Source organism: Triticum urartu, chromosome 5A (genome assembly GCF_056163025.1).
Source record: "Triticum urartu cultivar PI428250 chromosome 5A, HENAU_Tu73, whole genome shotgun sequence".
In the NCBI taxonomy this organism is placed as follows: Eukaryota; Viridiplantae; Streptophyta; class Magnoliopsida; order Poales; family Poaceae; genus Triticum; species Triticum urartu.
Window position 1 is genome coordinate 649,167,560 of NC_141877.1, and position 21,896 is coordinate 649,189,455.

Below are 21,896 nucleotides of genomic sequence, written 5' to 3' on the forward strand. Positions count from 1 at the left end.
TGGAACTCCAGGCAGGCTTCATCCGAGTGGAGCTGCAGGTTGAGTAAAGGAGGCCACTATTAAAGTGAAATCATGCTCTCCTGGTTTGTGCTATGCAAACAGGAATACTGAACTACAGATGTTGTGACGGTCAAGAGCATTCGCCAAGTTCTTCGATTGTATGACATGGCTAGCGAAGATGGATTTAATCCCGATATTCACATTATCAAAAGGCTCTAATGGGTTGGTTCTGAATCTTGCAAGCTGGGAATCAGTGAGATGTGTAGGCATCTTTGTTGTACTTATTATTTGAATCTTATTTGTTGGTTCTGAATCTTGCAAGCTGGGAATCAATGAGATGTGTAGGCATCTTTGTTGTACTTATTATTTGGATCTTATTTGTTGGTTCTGAATCTTGCAAGCTGGGAATCAATAAGATGTGTAGGCATCTTTGTTGTACTTATTATTTGGATCTTATTTGTTGGTTCTGAATCTTGCAAGCTGGGAAACACGGCATGATGATGCAGAGGACAACAACCATAACAAACAGTTCAAACTTGGTAGTATTATCTTTGTGAAAGTGCGACAAATGTGTTGATCGTGTGCATCCTGAGAATAATAATTCTAATTGTTGTGCATGTTGATCCTATGGCACTGATAGAACGAGCGAATGCATTGCTTGTTTTAAGTATAAATTTCTATTAGAGCTAATTAAATTTAAGTAAAGTGACCACTAACTCCTGTTATTACAGTACCAATACAGACCCGCTCGTGAACCGACGTGTGGCCGAGGGTGCATCTTCTGCCGGGCGTGCAGCGGACGAGGGAGGGGTAGTAACTATTGTCGCCTGTACACACTCAACTTACTATTGAATCTAGTTCCCCAGGAGCTGAAAAATGAACTGCTGCCGCCGCCTACACACTCGTTCGCTCGAAGAGACTCCAATGGCGATCCGAGGGGTGAGCCTGCTGAATATGGACTTCAGCAAGGAGTTCCCCTTTGAGTTCGCCATTCAGTCCTATGGCTGCACGAAGTTGAATGTGATGTACACCAACGATACGGACTCGGTGAAGCTCTGCCTCGCCTCAGTCCTATGGCTGCACCAGGTTCCGGAGCATTCGCCCGTTTCATCGGCAGCGCCGACTACACCTTCGCTACGGTGCAGAGAAGGAAGAACGCGACGATTCGGCCATCTCGTGCAACAAGCTTGTCGACATCCAGAAGCAATACAAGATCATCAGCAACGGGCAGGAGAAGGACTCCGTGGTTGACCTCGCTGAGACCATCATCGACCCCTGATACGCCAACATGAAAGAAGACGACCTGAACACGTGGGAGGTACCTCTGAATCTAGCCTACATAACCTATGCGGCCAAGGATGCATACGCATGCTACGACATGTACAGTCAGATCTTGGACATGAGGGCGTGTCTGCTTCCCGTAACCGACGAGTACACGGACAGCCGCAGCGTCATGATCAAGCGTGCCAGGAAGGTCTAGATGTTGTACTTTATCTGTTTATAAGCACCTTTATCATCTGAGTGTTTCATGCATTAGCCTATTTGTCGTAATTATCTGTTTTGTCCGAAATATTTCTTTTAAGAACCCATTAACCTGATTGCTTTTTTAGTGGCTATTTGCTTATGTATGTAAACTAGTTCACTTGTCCGTAAAAAAAACTAGTTCACTCGGCTGCCGTGCTTTGAATCTCCTTCCTCCCAACATATTCCCCTCCTCAGGTGGACCCAGCAGGTCTCTGAATTTTCTCCCACTTTCTTTTTCGATGTAAACTGAGTTTTCTCCCAGTACTTTCCCCTAGAACCAACTCAACTGTCCCACGTCTAGCCTAAAAAATAATAATACCCCACGTACTATTAACTCATCAAATTAAAATGATATTTTATTTCGCAAGTTGAAAGTTCTTACAAAATAATAATAATAATTGTTTATATATAACTTGGCAAGTTAACTCCTAGTGATTGCATACATAAGCTTGCAAAGATTTTACTGACGTGCAATCATGTGTTTATGTTTTTATAACATTTCTCCGTCTAGCCCAACATGATATTTTCACACAGCCCAGCAAGTCCACGGATTTTGAGAAAAATGCAAATGGGATTTAAACGGGCTGCATAGATGCTACATCATTGTTTCACCCAGCCCACCAAATGGACTAAAAAACCTTCCCCTCGCTGACAGGTCGGACCCACCAGCTATATCTTCGCACGCAAGGAAGTGCCTCCTTATTATGCGCAAAATAACGATGTCCATCCAACGGCCGTAGTGCTTCTTCAACCTCTGGTCTTCTTGCTGCAGCCGCCCAAAGCAGCGCCGGTCGTGCCGCATGCTCCTGCCTCCCGTGGCCAGCTGTGCTGCCGCAGAGGCCTCACCGCCCCCTACTATTCCCACCGCTAGCCAGGCCCTGCGGTGACGGCAGCCTCACACCGCAGCCAACCAGTGAACCCTCGTACTCCTCTCCGCGTGGGCTTCCATTGCCGTGTCGTCCCCTTCCTAGGCCTCGCCGTCGTCCACCGCCGTGGTGCTCTCCGCACGGCGTGGTCAACGTGGTCAAGGAACGACTTCCATCGGAAGAGTACTATACATGGAGAGGCTGACAGCTGGGTCCACGGCCACACCCCAGTTTTTTTGTGATTTGCCAAGCAAGTCGCTTTGTCAGGCCTGTTGGGCTGCAAATCTTTCAAGACGAGGAGAGCTTTCATTCGGCTGGCCGAGAAAATGGCCCATCAGTAATGAGAAATGGGATGTACATTTTTAAAACACATCAAACCGGCAATTAGTTTCAAATATCTTTTTTTTTTCATTTTAAGATTTTAAATTACATTAATTTTTATGCGTGGAGAATTTGTTGGATTTTATATTGATATACATTTATTTTTAAAATCAGTTTGAATGTGAGTCAAAATTTCGGGATCAAAAACAGTTTGGACCGCACCGAAATATGCAAAATTTCGTATAATTTTTTAACCGTGGCCACAATTTGGGCTGTAATGCTAAAAAAAAGAATATGGGCTCCAAAAAAACCTTAAGAATTAGCAAATGGGCTGAAAATTATTAGAAATAATGGCGGATGGGCTGTATGTTGTTTCCCACAGATTTGAGGCTTTCCTAAAAAAAAGGTTGACGCACAAGCAGTGACTATTGGATGTCCATCCAACGGCCGTTGTGCTTCTTCAATCTCTGCTCTTCCTGCTCCAGCCGCTCAAACAAGCGCTGGCGGGACTACCTGCTCCCTCCTCCCCGCGGCCGGCTGTGCTGCCGCGCAGGCCTCACTGCCCCACCGTACTCCCATCGCTGGCCTAGCCATCCCTCTACTCACCCACACCCGCTGTTATTCTCCGGCGATGGCAGACGAACTAGTAAACCCTCGTAGAGTTGTACTCCCCTCCGCGTGGGCAACAAAAACAACGGCCGAGTCTTCCCTGCCTCCGTGTCGTTCCCTTCCTAGGCCTCGCCGCCGTCCACCGCCCTGGTGCTCTCGGCATGGCGTGGTCAGCATGGTCAACGAACGACATGCATCTGAAGTGGACTGTACGTGGAGAGGCTGACAGCTGGGTCCACGGCCGAACGCAAGGAAATGCCTCCTTATTACGCACAAAATAATGATTTCCTCCACCTGACATCTGGGACCCACCGAAACGGCCTCTGTATTTCACGAAAAAAACGTTACCGCCGCTGACAGCTCGGACCCACCAGCTATATCTTCGCACGCAAGGAAGTGCCTCCTTATTACGCAGAAAAAAAAGAATACCCCCTGCTAGCTAGGACCTAGTATAGTGGGCCTACTAAGTTGACGGGGACGAAGGGCTTTGTCAACTTAGTCAATATGCACGATTCTAGCTTGACTGACCGTACGATGTCCATCCAACGGCCGTAGTGCTTCTTCAACCTCTGGTCTTCTTGCTCTAGATGCCCAAAGCAGCGCCGGTCGTGCCGCCTGCTCCTGCCTCCCGTGGCCGGCTGTGCTGCCGCGGAGGCCTCACCGCCCCCATACTACTCCCACCGCTGGCCAGGTCATCCCTCCACTCCACTCACCCACACCCCCTGTTATTCTGCGGCGACGGCAGCGCGGCCGAACCAGTGAACCCTCGTACTCCTCTCCGCATGGGCATCCACTGTCGCGTCTTCCCCGGCTTCGCGTCGTCCCCTTCCTAGGCCTCGCCGTCGTCCACCGCCATGGTGCTATCGGCGCGCCATGGTCAATGTGGTCAACGACCGAATTCCATCGGAAGAATACTGTACGTGGAGAGGCTGACAACTGGGTCCAAGGCAGCCGCAAGGAAGTGCCTCCTTATTACGCGGAAAATAATTATTCCTCCACCTGACAGCAGGGACCCACCGGACGCCCACTAGTATATCGCGAAAAAAACGTTTGCCCATGACTTCTAGGACCCACCCGACGGGCCACCGTATTTCGCAAAAAAAACGTTCCCCCTGCTGTCAGCTCGGACCCACCGGAAGTGCCTCCTTATTACGCACAAAAAAATGAATACCCCCTGCTAGCTAGGACCCACCTTGGTGGGAGGCTGACTTGTGGGCCTACTAAGTTGACGGGGACGGAGGGCTTTGTCAACTTAGTCAATAAGCATGATTCTAGCTCCGTTGACCGTACGATGTCCATCCAACGGCCATAGTGCTTCTTCAACCTCTGGTCTTCTTGCTCCAGCCGCCCAAAGCAGCGCCGGTCGTGCCGCCTGCTCCTGCCTCTCATGGCCAGCTGTGCTGCCGCGGAGGCCTCACCGCCCCTACTGTTCCCACCGCTGGCCAGGCCCTGCGGCGACGGCAGCCTCACACCGCAGCCGAACGAGTGAACCCTCATACTCCTCTCCGTGTGGGCATCCACTGCCGCGTCTTCACTGGCTCCGCGTCGTCCCCTTCCTAGGCCTCGCCGTCGTCCACCGCCATGGTTCTCTCGGTGCGGCGTGGTCAACGTGGTCAAGGAACGACTTCCATCGGACGTGGACTATACGTGGAGAGGCTGATAGCTGGGTCCACGGCCGCAGCAAGGAAGTGCCTCCTTATTACGTGCAAAATAATTATTCCTCCACCTGACAGCGGGGACCCACCGGACGGGCCACCATATTTCGCCCCTCTGACTGCTGGGACCCACCAGCTACATCTTTGCAGGCAAGGAAGTGCCTGACAGTCGGGACCCACCTGGTCGAAGTGTACGTAGCGTTGTCATTCTGGTCGCGAACGTGTACGTACATATATACTGGTCGATGTAGAGGCGCGCACGTGTCGTAGTAGAGGCATGCACGTGTCGTAGTAGAGGCGCGCATGTAGCATGTACACGTACGTACAGTGGCCAGGGTGCAAGAAAGAAAATACGGCCACGTATGTGTACATATGGGCGGGGTCTCGAACGCCTACTCGCGCATACGTACGGCGAGGGCTCGTTGACATGGCTGGGTCGTAACGGAGAAATAGCATCGTCGTCGTGTTCATGGGGAGGCAACGGAATGTGTGGTCATGTTCATCGGGAGGCAACGCGGCTGGGTCGGAACGGAATGCGTGGTCGTGTTCATCGGGAGGCTTGCTGGACGGAACAGGCGATGGAAACGAGGCCTGGCGTACCGCACAACGGAGGAAACGGACCTCCTACGGTGGAAACGGGGGTCCTGTTGTTCGGGAGGGGTGTGGCGTACCGCAAAACGGAGGAAACGGACCTCCTACGGTCGAAACGGGGGTCCTGTTGATCGGGAGGGGTGTGGCCTACCGCAAAACGGAGGAAACGAACTTGTGTTGGAGCGCTACGGTCGAAACGGGGGTCCTGTTCATCGGGAGGGGTGTGGCGTACCACAAAACGGGACTTCACGGGATACAGTTCATCTCCACCGTCGACCCCCTCCAGCCTCCACGAGCTACTGTTCATCCACCGTCGACCTCCTCCAGCCTCCACGGGCTCCTGTTCATCCAGTCTCCACCGCGCGCTACTCCACCGGCTACTGTTCAACCACCCCTCCACCGTCTACTGTTCATCCAGCCCTCCACACCACGGGGTCCTGTTCAACCACCCCTCCACGGGCACCCCTCCACCTCTACTGTTCATCCTGCCCTCCACACCACGGGGTCCTGTTCATCCACCCCTCCACGGTGTGTCTACTGTTCATCCAGCCCTCCACCACACCACGGTGTCCTGTTCATCCAGAGGCAACACCACGGGGTCCTGTTCATCCACCCCCAGCGGGAACTATTCATCCACCCCCCCGCAACGCTCACTGTTCATCCAGAGGAACATCGATCGGCTTCAGTTAGCAGCAGTAGCCAAGGATCGCTCGATCGGGTTCAGTTAACAGCCATCGATCGATCGCTCGGGTTCAGTAACGCGTAGCCTGCAGTGCAATCGCTCGGGTTCAGTTAGAGCCCAACGCCTCGCTCGGGTTCAGTTAGAGCCAACGCCTCACACACGCGCGCGTACGTGTATGAGAGAAACGCGCATCGCTCGGTCCCCGACCTCCCACCGTAACCGGGAACTCCCCGAAATTTTCCTCCCCCTCGCTTCTACCATGGTTTTTTCCGTCATGGACGGCCCAAAGAATGTCATGCAGCTGCGTCTCCGGCCCGCCCAGGATGAAAAGCCCATTTTCTGTCATGATTTTTTGTCATAGAAGTAGGAGCCCACCACATCTATGATGATACCGGGTTTTGTCACAATTATCGTCATATAAGTGTCATATGTATGACAGAAATTTTTTTTGTTCGGCCCAAAATGTCACGGATGTGTCTTTTTTTTGTAGTGATAGTGGGGAGTAACTTTGACTAGTAACATGCATATGTTACTAGTCTATGTTACTACCTCTATAGTGCATAGTATCATAGATTAGTATCATAAGTGGTCTCATTTATTGCCATGCATGACACATAGTAGCATCACATTTATTATGTTATGGTATCTACCTATGTTACTATAACCATCTCTCTCTTCTTTAATTCCCTGCCACGTAAGCATGTTTGCGAGTCCCAAGTGCATAATACTACTTATGTTACCCCCACTATGGCCAGCCTTACACACCTAGACAGAGGGAGTATTGTAGATATTGATACTTTTAGTATAAATTTGGTCGTGGGATTTCATTGATACCTGTCAAAGCATGGAGGAAGCGGAGCTTAGGGCTTGCATTGTCGGTCTCTACATAGGTATTTCTCTTCATAATCCTGTAATTTTAGAGACTGATTGTGCTTTTGTGGTAGCGTCTCTTGCATCGGGGGACTATGATAGGTCTGCTATGCGTGACCTGAAGATGAAAGCGTTGAGCATCTCGAAGTTGATCAACAATCTTCAATTGTCAAAGATTAGCTGTTCGGCCAATAAGGTGGCACACTTAATCGCTAAGTATAGCTTTGACAATAGATTAGACGGTATTCTTGTAAATAACGTACCGCCCTGTGTGGTGAATATTGTATCGAATGAGTGTACTGGTGTGGCTGGTTAATTAATATAAGGTGGTGTTCAAAAAAAGTATAAATTTGGTCAAACACTTTGCAAACGGTTTACGGGAGTAAAAAGGACCAGAGGGAGTATCATGCAAGCGGAGTAGGCAAAAAAATTGCTTGTCTAAAAAAAGGCAAAAAAATTGCTCATTTATAGCCGGTCGAAGTCTCAAAGGGCGCGACCATGCGAGGGAGGCGAAGGTCGTGGGAGGTGCGACGTTTGACGGAATTAAGTGAAGTTACATCCACGCGTCGACATGGCATGCGAACAGGCAGAAGCTATACCGTCAGGCCTACGATATGGGTCTAGTAGACATGACATCTAGTGGGTCCCGCATAGTTCTCGAGAACTCTTTGGGGGCTTGCAGCCGTTTATCCACCGGGCAAGCCAGCAACCCCACGCCGTTCGCACGCCCTACTCATCCCCGTCTTCTACCTTACAACAGTTCGCTCCCAGTCGTCCCGTCCTTTCACATTAGTTCGCTCCCAGTTTTTTTGTGGGGTACAACAGTTCAACTTCTCCTAACCCTCCTCCAAAATCCATGGCCTCCCAAATCTCCATGGTCACCGCTAAGTACCAGGTTAGAGCCATCACCAGCGATCAGTTCATCGTCATCTACACACGTGGATCCAAGATGGTGAAAGCATGGCTTGCTCGCTTCCTACGCATGTTCAACAGTTCAACAGATGAGTGGGTCGCTGGGCTAGATGTTGAGTACACCACAGTCCTGGGACGAGAGAAGGATCTAAAGGACGAAGAGAGGAAGAAGCCCGCCGTGATCCAGGTTTGCGTACATAACATTTGCTTGGTCTACCACATATGCCATGCCGACGTTGAGTGCCAGGATTTTAAGAACTTCCTCAAGGACAAAAGAGTGAAATTCATTACTGTAGGCTTTAAGAACGACAGTGAGGTCCTGCGTCGGATAGGTCTCATTGTAGGCCAACCCTTCGATCTCCAAAAGGCAAGCCTGGTGTCCTCCTCTCAACCTTCAATGCTGACCCTGGCAGCAGCCATGATTGATCCTTCGTACGCTAAACTAAAGAAACCTCATCACGAGTTTCATCATGCATGGGAGTCGAAGACATTAGATGAAGATCACATCCTGTACGCAGCAATGGATGCCTACCTTTGTTTAAATATCTACAAGGGTTGGATGAAGAAGCAGAGCCCAGTGTCCGGTTCAAGCAAAGAAGCGTCGGCAAAGAGGAAGAGGAAGAGGGACGAGGACGAAGTTGAGGACGTGGACTCGGACTCCGAGTAGGTGGCAGTGCCGTCGCTCATGCTGGTTCTACTGCAGTGTCAAGCGGACTAGTTGCTTCGTTTATTTTCAAGGGTGTGTTGTGCTGAGGCCACAGCAGAACTATGTTTATGTTCTTTCTCGTTATTTGAACTCTTTAGTACGTACAGTAGTACTAGTACTATGTCTTACTACTGTTCTTCTTGCAGTTGGTACTACTGCTCGTATCTTCGTGTTCCTACTGTACTTAATACGTTCGTACTAGTAGTATAATCTGGGTCGGTCGATTTGTGAAAGAAGTTCGACGGAGCGAAGGAAGAAGATGGCAGAAGAGGTGGAAGAAGCCCTTCTAGCCATCCATGTTGCATCAAATGGCTCACATGAGTCGACTGACCCAAATTGCTCCATCAGATTGCAGGATCCACGTGGCATTCAAGGTCTCGAAGGTAATTCCGTGTCCGCACCCGGTTTGCAGGCTCGACGCGCGCGCGACCGGCTTCCGCCGCGACAGCCACCATGCACACCTCCTCCGCGCGGGCGGAGACGACAATGACACGCTAGTTCCTCCTCGACGGCGTGCTGGAGCACGCGCTCGTCCTCCTCTTCGTACGCTGCGTGCATAGATGCGGCTCCACCAGTTGCTCGCGTGCTTGGCAGCGCGGCGGCATCGCGAGGAGGGACTGCAGACGATGTGAGCGGGCGAGCCTTCGGCTTCATGGCACAGGGATGGCGGCGACACGACGGTGATGGGCGAGAAATTATTGGCCGGAGCAGGCGGGCGCCGGCATGCGCAACGGCGGTGGCGGCATATTGATGAGTGCGCGTGTGGGAGCTTACTTTAGTTTTATATATAAGGTTGGTCAAACTTAAAAGAAAACCGTACTAGTACACGTAAACATTAGACTTAGGCAGCGCTTTTATTAGTTAGTACCACAACCATGATACGGAATCCTGTGCAAGCGCGTGAACCGCGGTCGAGCGGTCGATCGAACGGTGCGTCACCGTGTCGCGCTCGAAGGACATGCACCGAACCTTTTTGTGTGTGTGAAAACAATCCTCGAATATTACTCAACTTTTTTCCTGTGAAAGTTCTTGACGCTGCAATATTTCCATATATTTGAATTTAGCTCCAGTTCGTGTTTATTTGGATTTGGACGTTTTAGGTGCGCCCTAGTTTTTTTTAATACTGATTTTGTGTGTGTGACTGAGAGAGAACGTGTGTATGTGTCCATATGTGTGTTGTGGTGGAAGGGCAATGTGGAGACGGTGTGCGTGTGATACAGACATAGAGAGGTGTGAATGTGGAAATGACCATGCATGAGTGAGACATAGACAGATGCCGATACGTTGTGTATACATGAGAGAATGGTCTTCTAGTTTACTTGTGTGTGTGTGTGAGGGAGAGAGAGAGACACAGAGAGAGGAGCATCCGTAACACAACAACCATCTCTCTCGATTCGTCCGTCCCTCGCACGGTCGCATGCAACACATGCATCAACGCGCACATTTTGACACCCTAACCCGGCCCCTGCCCACCTCAAGGCCCACACAATCTCTTCGTGAATACCCATTTCTCTCCCGAGGTTTGTTTTCTCTCAATATCTGAGACACACACACACACAGAGAGAGAGAGACACGCAGCACAACACACACACACACTCCCCAAGCACACAATTCATCCCCATCCAAGGTTATACGGCGATCACTCTCGCTTGTGCTTCTTTGCACCCCAACATGCACAACACCTCAATCTTCAAAGAGGACAACGAGCAGATCGAAGACGGCGACCACACCGCGCTAGAGAATGCGGGGTCATTTGGAAGCAGGGTGATGTGACGACGGCTGATTGACTCCTCCCCCCACCCTCTCTCTCTCTATTGCACAAAATTACCAATCTCTCTCTCCCTCGCACAAAATTGTCAATCCCTCAACCCACGAGATCCTTCCCCTCTCGTCCATGTTTTTCCAGCTCTCTCATCAAACATGTTGTCTCTTCTCCTTCCACATATACAGAATCCAGATGCACACGCATCTCATGTATATTACATGTATGCATCTTTCTCATAGACCTAACTTCTTCCTCTCTCTTTCTCTCTCTATCTCTATCTCTCAGTCTCGTTAGGTTTGTGTTCTACTCTCTCGTCCACATACATACAATCTTTCCCGCCCTCACTAGTGCAGAACCGGGCAATAGCACCGGTTCATAAGGCCCTTTAGTGCCGGTTCCATAACCGGCACTAAAGTGTGGGCACTAAAGGCCCCCCCTTTAGTACCGGTTCAGCACGAACCGGTGCTAAAGGGCAACCACGGGGCACGAGCCAGCTCCGGGGGCCGGGAGCCCTTTAGTACCGGTTGGTAACACCAACCGATACTAAAATGTTTGGGGGGTTTTTGGTTTTATGATTTCTTTTTCATTTAATTTTGTGTTTTCCATTTTAATTCTTTTTCGTTTGCTGGTATTTTACGATACTACACATTGTACATGTTATGCATATATATATATAAATAGAATTTCTAGTAGAACCAATCATATACATATCATCAATGTCTCACAAACCACCATATTAATTCACACATATATACACACATGTATAGCTATATACAATTTCTCCAACATATGCATGTTGCCTTCGGAGCCAGTGGCATTAGCCTAATTGGTGCCTTCGGAGCATGATGACAATTGGAAGTGGTTCATGACCTGGTCGATGGGGCCGGTAGCGGGTAATAGTATTCTCCCTTCAGATTTATGACCTGGTCGAGCAAAAATCCCGCTATTTCCTCTTGAAGTGCTTCTACGCGCTCCGTTTTTAGGAGCTTGTCCCGCACCTCTGTGAACTGTTAAGAAGGAGATCAATATGCATGTATATTAGTTGTGTGACTAGATATCGATAATGGTGTAAAAATTGTGAATAGTGTTCTGACAAGCGTACCCATTCCTGTCTTTGAGATCTACTCCTTTCGGACGCCATCATGCGAATGTTCTCGCAAACGCAGAATGCACATAGATTAGTCCCCTGCGTCTGCTTCAGGGCCTTTATTACGAGAATGGAATTTAATTTGATTAGATAATAATTAATCAAGCATGATAATTAAAGAGATGGCAGCTAGCTAGCTAGCTAGTACTACTTAATTACTTACCTTGGGTCGAAACCATTTCAGCTGTCGTTTCCATTCGCCTTCCGTGACGCTGATGAACCTTGCCCAAGCCCTGCCCGCCGACAAAGAAAATGAATAAAGGGGTTATTAAATAGTTCATATCATGAAATGACGAACTAAATAGGCCGAGATATATAGTTAATAATGATTGAAATTACCTGTTGACTATCCCTAACAAGATGTTATAGTCACTATTTGCTTTGAGTAGCGAGTCCAGTATTTGAACTGTTCCGGCGTCAACTTTAATGATACACAAGATCCAGTGAAATCTGCATGCACACACGTTTGCATGTCTTAATTAAGCGGGCATATGTAAGCAAAAACATGTAGCTAGCTAGTAGGCAAAAAACAGAAAATTTGTAGTACAAGAAAGTGTGACTCACTGGAAGTTGTAAGGAAGTAGTATATCTTCATTGTATTTGAGGCGCTTCAAGAACTCTAGCATGCTGTCCTCTACCTGCTTTTCATGATGCTTGTTTATTTTCCATGTGTATTCATTAACGGTGTTTGGGTCAATGAACCCAATGCCATAGCGTCCACCTTTTCTCATTTCATACATCTTCATCCTGCATAATACCACAGAAAAGAATATAGTGAGGATAATTACAGGTAATGATCGATCAAAAGGATCACTACAACTAGCTTGAGACTTAAATTACAGAAAGAAATCACTTACAGACAATAGCAACTGACGATAGATTTGTCGAGTGCGTCTTGATTGTATAACTGAAACAGTTCAGAATACTCAAGGTCACAGGTTTCTGATGGTAGTAATGATCTTCTTGACTTGCACCATGAGGGACTCTCGATCGGATCTCTTGGTAATGTCCATGTACCATTGATGCAATTCATACATTCTCGTTGGGAGCTTCTTGACCTCTTCTGGCTTGACCAAAGGTTGGCCCCGGGCATATTTCCATTTTATTTCCTCCTCTGTAAGCACAGGCATGTCCTCGATCCCGAGGAGTTGTCCAACAGTGATGTTGAGAGTTTCAGCCTGCATTATATGCGCCTGGGTTATTACCACATCGCCCACCTCGGGAACGTAAACTGTTTGCCCACAATAATATTGGGCGCGCGTACTGTCACGTGTTGTTGGCGGCACAACAAGCGGGGGGATCGATTGTGCCGCCTGTTTTCCCAGCTGGGCAACGGTTTTCCCGCATTTTTTGACAGTTGCTTGTTGTTTGCTCGAGCTTGAGCTCGCCTCCTTCTGTAGACGTTGTCGATGTAACTTCCTGATGTGGCGCTCATAGTCTGTGTCAACAGGCTTAGGAGCTGGTGCTTGAGCCATACGAATGAAGTGGTCAACTACTTCCACAGGCACTTTCTCCCTTGGCGGCAGTGGCGGTTTCGGTCCAAAATGGGCATCGACTTCTGCCCGCGCTATGGCATTGGTTTGCTCCTCGGTCCTGTCGTAAGCCCTCTGAGGAAGAGGAGTAGTGAGGTTTGGACCATATTTATATCGCTTGCCTCCGCCTGTACTTCCTGTACTATGACCTCGACTCGTACCGCTATGCACCATAGCTGCGGGGTGTCTCTTCTGCGGTTGCTTAGGCGGCGGAGACGGCTGACGGGGCTGAGTTGGACGAGGAGGAGTGGCCTGAAGCTGTGCCGGACTTGGAGGAGGAGTGGCCTGAGGTTGTGCCGGACTTGGAGGAGGAGTGGACGTCTGACGCTGTGTCGGACTTGGAGGAGGAGTGGCTTGACACTTTGCCGGACTTGGAGGAGGAGGAGTGGCCTCACGCGTTGGTGGACTTGGAGGAGCGGGAGTCTGCTGACTCGGTGGTGGACTTCGATGAGGAGTCGGGTGACGCGGTGTCGGTGGCCTTCGAAAAATGATGCAATCCTTTCTCCATAGGATGATACGATGTTTGGCATCTCCGAGTGTGTGCTCCTCATCACCTCCAGGAATGTCAAGCTCTAGCCCTGAATATTGGTCCACCACCTCATCAACCAAGACACGAGCATAGCCCGCTGGAATCGGGTTGCAATGGAAGGTTGCCTCAGGGGAATTTGAAAAAGCAACGGCGCCCGCCACCTTCATGGATATGTTCTTCATTTTGAAGTGTAGCTCGCAGTTAGTGTTCTCCGTGATGTCATCCACGGGGTATCCATCCAGCACTACTGCGTCGCCCGGGGCGGAACCCACGCTGCTTCTCGGCATGGATGGGGCGGTGGTATCCAATGCTGGATCATCCGCTAGCTGCTGCAGCTGCTGAGACCCCCTTTGCTAGCTAAGTGAGTCGATCTGCTCCTGCTGCCGCTGGAATTTAGCTGCCAATTCCGCTTGACTTGCTTCTAGGACTTGAAGGCGTTCATAGTCGAGCTTCCTTTGCTCCTCCTCCATCTTCCTCTTCTTCTCCTCCGCAATCTTCTTTCTCGCACGGGTTCTGTAGTCGGCGTTCCAGTCCGAAAACCCCTCATACCACGGAATAGCGCCCTTGCCTCGTGTTCTTCCTGGGTGTTCAGGATTTCCCAGGGCACGCGTAAGCTCGTCGTTCTCTCTGTTGGGCTGGAACACCCCCGATCGAGCCTCTTCTATTGCAACAAGTAGCGCATCGTCGGCTCCGTTCAGACATGCCTTTGTCGAAACATTGCCTGTCTTTGGGTCCAACTCCCCCCCATGCACATAGAACCAAGTCCTGCACCTGGGGGGCCAGCTCTTACTAACCGGAGTGACACCTGCATCCTCCATCTCTTTCTCAGACTTATCCCACTTAGGCATTGCCACCACGTAGCCACCTGGCCCCATCTTATGGAACTTATCCTTTTTTCGGCATTCTTCTTGTTTATTCTCGACCGTTCCTTAGCTAATTCTGAATCCTTGAATTTCACGAAATCGTCCCAATGAGCACTTTGATACTCTAGTATCCCCTCGAATACTGGAGTCTTCCTTCCTCCTTTGACGTACTTCTCCCACGTCATTCTCTTGTGGTTCTTGAATGCAACCGCCATCTTCCTAAAAGCAGCGTCCTTGACTTTCCGCACGTCTGCTTCTGTGAAATTATCTGGTAGGGTGAAATGTTCCATGAGAGTATCCCAAAGCAGATTTTTTTGATTCTCGTCGACAAAAGTAACATCTGGACGTGGATTTGCTGGCTTTCTCCATTCTTGAAGGGAGATCGGGAGTTGGTCCTTCACAAGAACTCCGCACTGACGAACGAACTTGTCCGCAATCTTCTTAGGCGCTAATGGTTCGCCATTAGGTCTGATTGCCTCGATATTGTACTTTACGCCCTCCTTCAACTTTTTCTTCGGGCCTCGTTTCGTCCTTTTGCCTGAAGATTTGCTCGATCCGGATGGCTGAAAGAAGAAAGATCGATTCGTTAATATATCTTCAACTCATTTAAAACATGCGATGATCACCAGATTCCTGCTTATATAAATATATATACCTCGCCGGTGTTTGTTGTTTCAGGATCAACATGTTCTTCGTCGTAGTTCATGACTTCATCTTCTCGGTTGTCGCGATCGAATATCATATCACCCTCTCCGGTGTTGTTTAGAAATTCGGAGCCGTCAAAATCTTCTTCATTCTGATAATCATCTGGCCCGCGTATGATATCGAGCATGGTCTGTTCTCTCTCTCTGTCGGTATTGTCCGCCATAGCTTTTATTTAACTATGCCAAAAGAAATATAAAACAATTTAGTATAATCTCGAATAATAGATATAATCTCGAATACATCGTCTCGAATAATAGATATAATCTCGAATACATCATCTCGAATAATAGATATAATATTGAATACATCACTAGCTAGCTATCTAGCAAGCTAATAAAGATCGAATAGTACAGAGTAATCTAGGCCACTCGCGGTTCCTGAGGTGCGGGCGGTGGACACCCAAAGAGAAGGAACCATCACTGGATCATAGCTCGGGTGATCTCCCCAAAGAACCTGCCAGGTATTGGAGAACCTGACGTCCATAGCAGCCATGTAGCGATGGACGTGCTCGTCCTCCTCCCTGACACGGCGACGTACCACCTCCGGCGGGGCCGGCTCCCTCTGCACCGAAAGTGGCCCATGTGAATGCCACCAAAGGAGATGAGGGTCGACGACAGGACCCGGGGCCAGGTTCCTCACCAAGCGTCACGCCCCTAAAGGTAGCACCTCCCAGTGCCAGCCCGGCGGAGCCCAGTCCCGGACATGGGTCCTCTGAAGCAGGACGTCGTCGCGGACGTGTCGACGACGAGGATGCGGGCCGGGCATCGTCGACAACAAAATACTATATGCCGCAAAAGTAAAGTAACATTTTTTAAATGATGGATTGTGATGATTTCATATATGCAAATTCTAAATTTTATAACTAAAAATATAAGAAACTAAAAAAACATCGATCATCGTCTAACAATTTGAAATTAATCTAATTCATCTAGCTAGCAAAGGGGGTGCCGCGGATTAATATAAGAAACTAACATTTCCAAAATTTCTAACATTTCTATATAACTAACATTTCTATAACATTTGACATTATATATATTATAACTAACATTTCTACATACTATTTGACATTAATCTAATCTAATTAATTAATTCATCTAAAACTTTGTATGAAAAACAGAAAAACAGAAAAAACTAAAAGCTAAAAACAGAAAAATTGTGTGTGTGTGCGCGTCTAGTGTGTGTGTAGTGTGTGTGTGTGTGTGTGTGTGTGCATGTAGTGTGTGTGTGCGCGCGCGTGTGTGTGTGCGCTACGGTCGGCGCCGGCACCGGCGCCGGTGTGCGCTACGATCGATTGGAGGGAGGAGAGGGGCCGGGGGAGGGGCTCACAGCGCGCGCGGGCAAGGTCGAGGCGACGGCGACGACGAGGGCGAGGTCGATCCAAAGGCGACGGCGACGGCGAAGCGAGGGGATCGGCGACCGGGACGGCGACGGGGGTGCCGCGGAGTCGACGGGGACGACGCGACGAGGACGGGGGCGTCGCAGAGTCGACGGGGACGGCGCGACGGGGGCGGCGACGGCGCGGGACGGGGCGGCGGCAGAGAGAAGTGGGAGATGAGAAACTGAAAATTTTCGAAGTGTTTCTTATATAGGGGACACCTTTAGTACCGGTTGGAGCCACCAACCGGTACTAAAGGCCTGTTTTGGCCAGGCCAAGCGGGGGGGAGCACCCCCCTTTAGTACCGGTTCCTGGCTCCAACCGGTACTAAAGGCCCCCCCTTTAGTACCGGTTGGTGCCACGACCCGGTACTAAAGGGGGTGCGCTGCCAGGCGAGTGGCGCAGAAGTTTAGTCCCAACTCGCTAGCCGAAGGGCGCTCACACCTGCTTATAAGCCCCGCCGCCGCTGCTGTCTCGAGCTCCTCTCTAAAGCAGGCCTTCTGGGCCTACCTCTGCTACTCTACCCTGTGGGGCCTATTGGGCTTGCGGGCCTGCATCCTGGCCCAACAACAGGTTGGGTTTCTAGTCGTATGCAGGCCGCTGTGGCCCGGTAGGTGGGCTTTTTTCATTTAGTTTTTTCTTTTCTGCTTTATTTATTTTGTTTTATTTATTTCTAGTTGTTTTTTGCTGTATTTAGAGTTTCTTTGTGAATATTTTTGATAGTTTTTAGAAACTTTCAGTTAGTGCCGGTAGTTTTTAAATTTGAATAGTTTAAATTTTGAACTATTTGAAATTTGTGTGAATCACTAGTTTGTGAATAACTTAACTTTAAAAATACATTTTCCACTGATTCTTTTTTCTTATGTTTAATATTAGTGTGTTTTATCATTATATTCAATTTGGTAATGCTTAAGTTATTTAAAAATGAAATGCCTTTGTAACGGATGAGTTTTCGTCCGAAACCCTGATACTTCGAAACAGATTGTCCATTTTGTACACGAAGTGCATCCAGTTTTTGCGGTAACCCTATCTACTTTTTTGCACATGCTATGTGGGTGAAATTATGATACCATGCCAACTTTCATCCTTTTCTGAGTTCATTTGAAATGCTTTTCAATTTCAGGGTCATTTAGCTGAAAAAATCAATAAATGCATGAAAGAATTTGCTTGCACATAAAATTTCTTCGCGTTTCAAATGCCAAGACACATAACTAGCTACCCTAACTATTACAGAGATTCCCTCCTGGGTGTGAAACACAGAAGAAAGTGATGATAGCTAAGCCGATCACATCCCAGATCTTTGGGTGTGAAACTTTTTCTTCGCGTGTGTCCCTTTGCGTCGTAGCCATGGAAAATCTTCATCATTTAACGGGATGCTCGGGTCAATATTCACTGTGAATGGAGCAATTTCATCAAACTTTTCATAATCTTCTGACTTGTCTGTCTTTTCATCCACTCCCACAATGTTTCTCTTTCCAGAAAGAACTATGTGCCGCTTTGACTCATCGTACGATGCATTCGCTTCCTTATCTTTTCTTTTTCTTGGCTTGGTAGACATGTCCTTCACATAGAAAACCTGTGCCAGATCATTGGCTAGGACGAATGGTTCGTCTGCATACGCAAGATTGTTGAGATCCACTGTTGTCATTCCGTACTGCGGGTCTTCCGTTACCCCGCCTCGTGTCATATTGACCCATTTGCACCGAAACAAAGGGACCTTCAAACCACGTTGATAGTCAAGTTCCCATATGTCCTGTATATAACCATAATATGTTTCCTTTCCCGTCTTGGTTTCTGCATCAAAGCGGACACCACTGTTTTGGTTGGTGCTCTTCTTATCTTGGGCGATCGTGTAAAATGTATTACCATTTATCTCGTACCCTTTGAAAGTCATTATATTCGAAGATGGTAACTGGGACAGCAAGTACAGGTCATCTTCAATAGAGGTGTCATGCATGGTACGTGCTTGCAACCAGCTGGCGAAACTCCTGGTTTGTTCACGTGTAATCCAGTCATCAGACCGCTCCGGGTGTTTGGAGCGTAGCAAATTCTTGTGTTCATCCATATACGGAGCCACCAAGGCGGAATTCTGTAGAACTGTGTAGTGTGCTTCAGTGAGAGAATGTCCGACCATACATATTATTTGTTCCCCTCCTAGCGTGCCTTCTCCATCCAGTCTGCCCTTATGCCGCGATTCAGGAACACCAATCGGCTTAAGGTCAGGAATAAAGTCAATACAAAACTCAATGACCTCCTCATTTTGACGGCCCTTGGAGATGCTTCCTTCTGGCCTAGCAAGGTTATGAACATATTTCTTTAAGACTCCCATGAACCTCTCAAAGGGGAACATATTGTGTAGAAATACAGGACCCAAAACGTTAATCTCTTCGCATAGGTGAACTAGGACGTGCGTCATGATGTTGAAGAAGGATGGTGGGAACACCAACTCGAAACTGACAAGACATTGCACCAAATCATTCTGTAACCTTGGTATGATTTCTGGATCGATTACCTTCTGAGAGATTGCATTGAGAAATGCACATAGCTTCACAATGGCTAATCGAACGTTTTCCGGTAGAAGCCCCCTCAATGCAACCGGAAGCAGTTGCGTCATAATCACGTGGCAGTCATGAGACTTTAGGTTCTGGAACTTTTTCTCTGCCATGTTTATTATTCCCTTTATATTCGACGAGAAGCCAGACGGTACCGTAATACTGAGCAGGCATTCAAAGAAGATTTCCTTCTCTTCTTTGGTAAGAGCATAGCTTGCATGACCCTGATGTATGCCGTCTTTTCCCTGCATACGTTGCTGGTCCTCCCGTGCCTCAGGTGTATCTTTTGTCTTCCCATACACGCCCAAGAAGCCAAGCAGGGTCACACAAAGATTCTTCGTCACGTGCATCACGTCAATTGCGGAGCGGACCTCGACGTCTTTCCAATAGGGCAAGTCCCAAAATATAGATTTCTTCTTCCACATGGGTGCGCGTCCGCCAGCGTCATTCGGAACAGGTTGTCCACCAGGACCCTTTCCAAAGACCACCTTCAAATCCTTGACCATATCATGTACATCAGCACCAGTACGGTGGCGAGGCTTCGTCCGGTGATCTGCATCACCTTTGAAATGCTTGCCTTTCTTTCTTACGGGATGCCTGCTCGGAAGAAATCGACGATGTCCTAGGTACACATTCTTCTTACAATTAGCCAAATATATACTGTCGGTATCGTCCAAACAGTGCGTGCATGCGCGGTATCCCTTGTTTGTCTGTCCTGAAAGGTTACAGAGAGCAGGCCAATCATTGATGGTCATGAACAACAACGCCTTTAGGTCAAATTCTTCCCCCATGTGCTCATCCCACGCACGTACACCTGTTCCATTCCATAGTTGTAAGAGTTCTTCAACTAATGGCCTTAGGTACACATCAATGTCGTTGCCGGGTTGCTTAGGGCCTTGGATGAGCACTGGCATCATAATGAACTTTCGCTTCATGCACAACCAAGGAGGAAGGTTATACAAACATAGAGTCACAGGCCAGGTGCTATGGTTGCTGCTCTGCTCCCCAAAAGGATTAATGCCATCTGCACTTAGACCAAACCATACGCTCCTTGCGTCATCTGCAAACTCCTTCCCGTACTTTCTTTCGATTTTTCTCCACTGCGACCCATCAGCGGGTACTCTCAACTTTCCGTCTTTCTTACGGTCTTCTCTGTGCCATCGCATCGCCTTGGCATGCTCTTTGTTTTGGAACAAACGTTTGAACCGTGGTATTATAGGAGCATACCACATCACCTTGGCAGGAATCTTCTTCCTGGGGCGCCGGCCCTCGACATCACCAGGGTCATCGCGGCAGATCTTATAGCGCAATGCACCACATACCGGGCAAGCGTTCAAATCCTCGTACTCACCGCGGTAGAGGATGCAATCATTAGGGCATGCATGTATCTTCTGCACCTCTAACCCTAGAGGGTAGACAACCTTCTTTGCTTCGTACGTACTCTCGGGCAATTCGTTGTCCTTTGGAAGCATATCCTTTATCATTACCAGCAACTTTCCAAATCCCTTGTCAGATACACCATTCTCTGCCTTCCATTGCAGCAATTCCAGTGTGGTGCCCAGCTTTTTCTTGTCACCTACGCAATTCGGGTACAACAATTTTTTGTGATCCTCTAACATGCGCTGCAACTTCTTCTTCTCCAAATCACTTGCGCAGTTTCTCTTTGCATCGGCAATGGCCCGACCTAGATCATCAATGGGCTCATCTGATGCCTCTTCTTCAGCTTCTTCCCGCATTGCCGGCTCAGCTTCTTCCCGCATTACCGGCTCAGCTTCTTCCCCCATTGTTGTATCATCGTATTTAGGGAACCCATGGCCAGGATAGCTGTCGTCGTCCTCTTCTTCTTCATTGTCTTCCATCATAACCCCTCTTTCTCCGTGCTTGGTCCAAACATTATAATGGGGCATGAAACCGGTCTTAAACAGGTGGACGTGAATGGTTCTTGACGTAGAGTAATTGTGACCATTCTTACAGCGAGCACATGGACAAGGCATAAAACCATCCGCCCGCTTGTTTGCCTCAGCCGCAAGCAGAAAAGTACGCACGCCCTCAACGAACTGGGGAGAGCATCGGTCATCGTACATCCATTGCCGGCTCATCTTCATTACACAACACCGAATAGACCAAATTAATACAAGTTCATACATAAAGTTCATACAACACTTAAATGCAACAAAAAAATAACTCTCTACCTAAAGCATTTAAATGCAACAACAAATACGATCAAGATGGCAACTAAGGTAACAATGGATCCAACAGCATAATGATACCAAGCCTCACTATCGATGGCATATTTTCTAATCTTTCTAATCTTCAAGCGCATTTTCTCCATCTTGATCTTGTGATCATCGACGACATCGGCAACATGCAACTCCAATTCCATCTTCTCCCCCTCAATTCTTTTCAATTTTTCTTTCAAGTACTCGTTTTCTCTTTCAACTAAATTTAACCTCTCGGCAATAGGGTCGGTTGGAATTTCAGGTTCAGATACCTCCTAGAAAAAATTTCTATGTCAACTTGATGGGCATAATTTGTCATAAACACGAAATGCAACTAGTTTTAAAAGAGAATATACATACCACATCCGAATCATAACAAGGACTAGGGCCGACGGGGACGGATATCAAAACCATGGCACTATATGTATAACAAACAACGTACGGGTAAGATAATTATATGGGTAACTATATAT